A 6,204-nucleotide genomic window follows, 5' to 3' on the forward strand; every position below is an offset into this window, starting at 1 on the left:
AGAAAGGATGTGTCTGGGGAAAGAGCAGTCAGCATTACAAACCTATTCAGTGCCATCAAGTACCACCCAGTGGAGAATCCTACCAACCCAACCAACTTTGAGTGCTTGGTCCAGTAGTAAGCCATAACTGTTCCATCCAAAAAGATATAGAGGATGGAAACATGTGCTCCATTCTCCCACCATCACACTCCTCCTGGAGAAGCTGCAAGACCAAGAAGGTCTTCCCTTGCACCACCCTGACTTCAGATATGTTACTGCATGTTTCCATTGGTGAGGTTGACCCTATCGTCTCGTCATTCAATTCAGGTTCCCAATAACCTGGTTACCTGTCTATAACAAATTTTCAGCAGTCCGCAGAGAAATGTGACAAAACACAGAGTAGTCACTTTTTTTTCCCAGACATGGAGATGTGTTTTGTTTTGTTTTTTAATTTTTTGGAACAATCAATTTTAAAAACTGGTAATTTGTTGACTTTTAGTGGTGTCAAAATGCCTTCCATAAAACTCTAGTCTTGGTAACAATGCTATTTCCTGGTATTTGATCTAATTAATTCCTTCCTTTCTAATTTTCACATTTACGGAGCCAACTTTAGATCATTACTCAACTTTTCCTACTTGCACTGGCCAGCCACAACTTCTAAATATTCTGATTCCTGGATTAGTTGTTTCTATTGTAAATAAATGACTGGCCAAGAGTTATGGTGTATAGACATCTGCTTCAAGGTTGTTTCATGTGATTATGCCCACAGAAGGATTTGCTTTCAGAATTTAGTACTGGTAGATCAAGAACATCCCCCAGCTTGTGGCAAATTCACAACCCTCTACCAGCTCCCACTACCCTAACCTCATCCCCACCCCCAAGACAGATTGGAACAAATAGTAGAAATTCACACACATTTCCCAGAAAACTAAAAAAAAAATCATGTCTAAGATTTTGTATGCTGCACATCAGCCAAACTCTTTAGTCATTCACATTTTTTTTATTAGAAGTAAAACTCATCAAGTTTAAGTAGGTGATCGATTTCTGAAATGCTTCAAGACACGTTATTATTGACCTGAATGTTAAATTATATAGAAGAATTCTTTTAGTTATTGTCTAAAATGTATATGCTCATATTTGTGTGGTATTTGTGTAAGGAAATGTTGGAAAGATATGCAAGAACGAATTAGTGTTGGGCAGGATAAGATGGGGGAAGGAACAGGAGCGATACTTCTCATGAGATACCTTTTAAATCATTTTGATTTTTGAACTGCAGGAATATATTACACATTGAAGTTAAGAAAAAAGTAACGCCTAGCCCTGGTCAGTGTGGTTCAGTTGGTTGGAGCTTTGTCCGACAGAACAAAATGTCATGGGTTCAATTCCCGGTTGGGGCACATAACCAGGTTGTGGGTTCAGCACCCAATTGGGGTGTATATGAAAAGGCAACCAGTTGATATTTCTCTCGCGCATGGATATTTCTCTCTGTCTCTCTCTCTTATTCCGTCCCTCTCTCTCTAAAAAGCAACGAAAAATGACGTCAGGTAAGGCTAAAAAAAAAAAGTAACAACTATATGTAATCAGGGTCTTGTTTATGTTGGAAGGGTTTTTTGCATGAGGCATAAAGACATGCAACATTTTTGGTGTTCTCTGTGCCCTCAGCAAGAGATAAAATCAGATCCCTCCAATCCAAAGAACAAGGATTTATAGGGGTAGTGTATGTCATAATTACGTCTTCTAGTTTCTGTATTTTATGCTTAAACACCCTGAGACTTTGCTGACTTTGGAGGGACAACTTCTCCCAGGGTTAGCCAATGCCTATAGATAGTAAACAACTGCCTTAGAGTATGCCTTGTATGTGCAAACAAACCAATCCAGAAGACACCCCCCCAACACCAATGTCCTATGTGGGGCTTTCACACTCTAGGCCACTGTCCACCTGACCTAATCACCCCAGGGCCAGGTACCAACAACGAGGGCTAGCCCCTGTGTCCCAGAGCCCACTGACATTATTCAACCCTGCCAATCCTAAACCTGCTCACCTTGCCTCATCTGTTCCTCCCTATGGAAACACAATGGTGACTTTTGCCCATAGCTCCCTTACCCCCTTTTCCTCCTGACCGGCCCTGGTGCTTCCCCAAGTGCTCTTGCATAATGTGACATGCCTCCACCTTACCCCTTTTCTTGGAATCTCTGAGTAACAAACTATATTTTCAGTGGCAGTCCTTCTGATCTGTTGGTTTTGTCAGACCCTCATAATAGTAAAATCTACATTTTAAAATAGTAAGAGCATGAGGTACATTAGCACATCCAACATGAGACAGAAATTTCACTTGCAATAAATATACTTGTAATTTGAGAGAATGCCTTCTTAAATGAAGACCAAGAATGCATTCTATCCCCAGGAGGAAAACTGTGTTTTTATTAATGAGTCCCATCTGCTCAATTACCAGGTAGCTTGTGCTTGTCTAATGTCCCACAACAAACAAGTACCACTCAGCATGTCAATTCTGTTGGCATGAGCAGAAACAGACCAAGATGACATCCACATTGTGTGTCTCTCACATCAAGAAAGTCTTGTCTCATTCTTGAAGTCCAGCATCTTGTTGGGGGCCGTTTTGAGTGGTATCAGGGACTATAGTCCCACGCAAGCTGGGGCCTAGAAGAGGCCCCATAAGACTTGCCCAGAACGCTGGTAATGCGATTGATAGGCAAGACCCAATAATAACTGCAGGGGCCCCTGGGGGAAATCAGGCCTAGAAATAAATTACACTCCTTGAAGCTGATGCTTTGTTTCTCCCTCAAGCTCTGTTAATCTTATACCAGGTAACAAGCTCAAGGCTAGGAAGGAAATTTACAAAATTCCTGGACCCTGACCCAAATCCCATCTGGCACCATACGTTTACTCAACTCGGATCCAAGCAATTCTGTGTGTTCTTGCATTGTGTTCTTTAAACATCACCTATTCTCTGTGACCTTAAGTTACTGATGTAATAAGATTACCTATCCATTCCTGCTACCTACCTCCCTCTTGTAACCCTCTCAATAAAAGCCATTGAGCACAGGGCTTGGGGCATTCCCCACTAGAAGGAATTGCCTTCCCTTTCCTTGACAAGCAAACAGTGTCTGGAATAACTCATTCTTCCATCTGCGGCAAATTGGAGGGCTTCGTGGGCTGGAGTCCCCCATAGCATCTATTTATAAAACACAGAGGGCATGATTCCTCTGTCTAAAACTAGAATTCATTGAAGGTTCCTTTCAAACAGTAAACTTAGGTGGCTTAAATCATGTGATTTAACAAAAATGATTTTTGTTTCAATGGCACACCACTTTTCAGTAGCCTAATAAGTTTCATGACAGTAGCCCTCACAATTGTCAGTGATAAGGAGTATTCAGGCCAAAACTGCCAAGGGGTCTCCTGGATAGCATGGCATGAAGGACATGACACAGAGCAAATAAAGACAGAAGCAGTTGTTCTAAACCAGCCTCTGGAGAAATATGTGGGCAAGACTGCATGCAACCTCACACCTGAACCTGAACTCCTCTGGTATGGATTCTCTGAAAGTTTAAAGGCTGAAAATTTCTGATTCTTCTATTTGTTTAAGTTTTTATTAGGAGATACATAAGGCAAAAATATTACTACTTGAGATATCTGAAATTTTTCTGCCTATGTTTTCCTATAGGATTTTTATCGTGTTACAACTTATATTTAAGTCCTTTATCCATTTTGAGTTTATTCTGGTGTACAGTGTAAGTTGGTGGTCTAGTTTCATTTGTGAGTGTGTGAGTGTTTGAGTGTGTGTGAGTGTGTGTGTGTGTGTGTGTGTGTGTGTGTGTGTGTACCAGTCCAGTTCTCCTAACACCATTTATTGAAGAGGCTATTTTTACTCCACTTTGTGCGCACACTCCCTTTGTCCAATATTAATTGACCAGAGATTTGGGTTTATTTCTGAGTTCTCTATTCTGTTCCATTGACATGTGTATGTTCTTATGCCAGTCCCAGACTGTTTTGATTACAGTGCCTTGTAGTGCCATTTGCTATCAGATATTGTGATCCCCTCTACTTTGTTCTTCTTTCCCAAAATTGCTGAGGCTGTTGGAGCATTGTTTTTTGTTGTTGTTGTTATTGTTGTTCCATATAAATTTTTGAAATATTTGTTCTAGATCTGTGAAGTATGCCCTTGGTGTTTTAATAGGAATTGTATTGAATCTGTAGATTGTTTTGGGTAGTGTGGACATTTTAATGGTGTTAATTCTTCCAATCCATGAACATGGTATATGCTTCCATTTATTTTGTATCTTCCTCAATTTCTCTCTTCAGTGTTCTATCATTTTCCAAGTACAGGTCTTTTGCCTCTTTGGTTAAATTTATTCCTAGGTACTTTATTTTTTCATTTTGCTATAGTAAATGGGATTTATTTCCTAGTTTCTGTTTCTGATGTTTCATTGTTGGTATACAAAATGCCTTCAATTTCTGAATATTGACTTTGTATCCCACTATTTTGCCAAATTCAATTAGGTCGAGTAGTTTTTTGGTGGATATTATAGGGGTTTCTATGTACACTATCACATCAACTGCAAACAATGATAGTTTTACTTCCTCCTTTCCAAACTGGATGTCTATTTATTTTTCTTGTCTAATCACTGTGGCTAGAATTTCTAGTACTATGCTGAGTAAGAGTGGTAAAAGCAGACACCTTTGTCTTGTTCCTGAACCTAAGGGTTAAGCTTTTAGTTTTTGCCCATTGAGTATAACATTGGCTATAGGTTTCACATGTATAGCTCTTATTATATTGAGGTATGCTCCACTATTCCCACTTTGCTAAGTGTTTTTATCATAAATATGTTCTGGATTTTATCAAGTGCTTTTTCAGCATCTACTTATACAATCATGTAATTTTTGTCCTTCATTTTGTTTATGTTGTACTATGCTTATTGATTTGCAAATATTGTACCATTCTTGCATCTCTGGGATGACTTCCACTTGATCATGATGTATGATCTTTTTAATGTATTGCTGAATCCAGATTGCCAGTATTTTGTTGTGCATCAACAACAAAATTGTAGCATCTATGTGCATCAGAGATATTGGCCTGTAGTTTTCTTTCTTTGCTGTGTCTCTACCTGGTTTTGGAATTAGGATGATAATGGCCTCATAAAAGAGTTTGGGAGTCCTTCCTCTTCTTCAGTTTCTTGGAATAATTTGAGGATAGGAGTTAGTTCTTCCTTAAATGTTTGGTAAAATTCACCTGTGAAGCCATTTAGTCCATGGCTTTTGTGGGCCAGTTTTTTTATTACTGCTTCAATTTTACTAGTTGTTATCAGTCTATTCAGGCTTTCTGTTTCTTGTTGATTCAGTTTTGGAAAATGTGTTTCTAAGAATATGTCCATTTCACCCAGGTTGTCCAATTTCTTGGCATATAGTTGTTTGTAGTAATTTCTTGCCATCCTTTGTATTTCTGTGGTATTGGTTGTAACTTCTCTTTCATTTCCAATTTTATTTGGTTCCTTTTTCTTTTTTTTCTTGATGAGTCTGTTTATCTTTTCAAAGAACGAGCTCCTGGATTTATTGATCCTTTGAATTGTTCGTTTAATCTTTACGTCATTTAATACTGCTCTGACCTTTCTTTCTACTTGCTCTGGGCTTTGCTTGCTGTTCCTTTACTTCTTGTAGTTGTAGGGTTAGGTTGTTTATTTGAGGTTTTTCTCTTCTCTAGGTAGGCCTATACTGCTATCAACTTCCCTCTCAGGACTGCCCTCACTGTGTGCCATAGGTTTTGTGTCATTGCATGTTCATTTCCATGTTTCCTGATACTTTTTTATTTTCTTCCTTTATCTCTTTGTTGACCCATTCAATATTTAATAACAGTCTCCATGTATTTGAATGTTTTTGAGTTTTTCCCTTGAGGTTGGTTTCTAGTTTCAAGCCATTGTGATCCAAGCACAATTGATGTAATTTCAATTTTCTTGAATTTGTTGAGGCTTGTTTCATGTTCTACCATGTAATGTATCTTAGAAAATGTTCCATGTGCACTTGGAAAGAATGTATACTTTGCTTCTTTCAACTGTTTATTCACTTTTCATTTTGGACAGATTATTCCCTATGGAAAGAATAAAACATACTCCTCAATAACAATGAGAGAAGCATGCTCAGGGCCAGCCTAAGGGGACAGGTTTGATTTCTATCCCCTCCTGGAAGGGACTACAAAGAGGCACACCTTTATA

This window comes from Pteronotus mesoamericanus, unplaced genomic scaffold (genome assembly GCF_021234165.1).
Source record: "Pteronotus mesoamericanus isolate MK-2021 breed Mesoamerican mustached bat unplaced genomic scaffold, CSHL_Meso_final scaffold_31, whole genome shotgun sequence".
NCBI classification, from domain to species: Eukaryota; Metazoa; Chordata; class Mammalia; order Chiroptera; family Mormoopidae; genus Pteronotus; species Pteronotus mesoamericanus.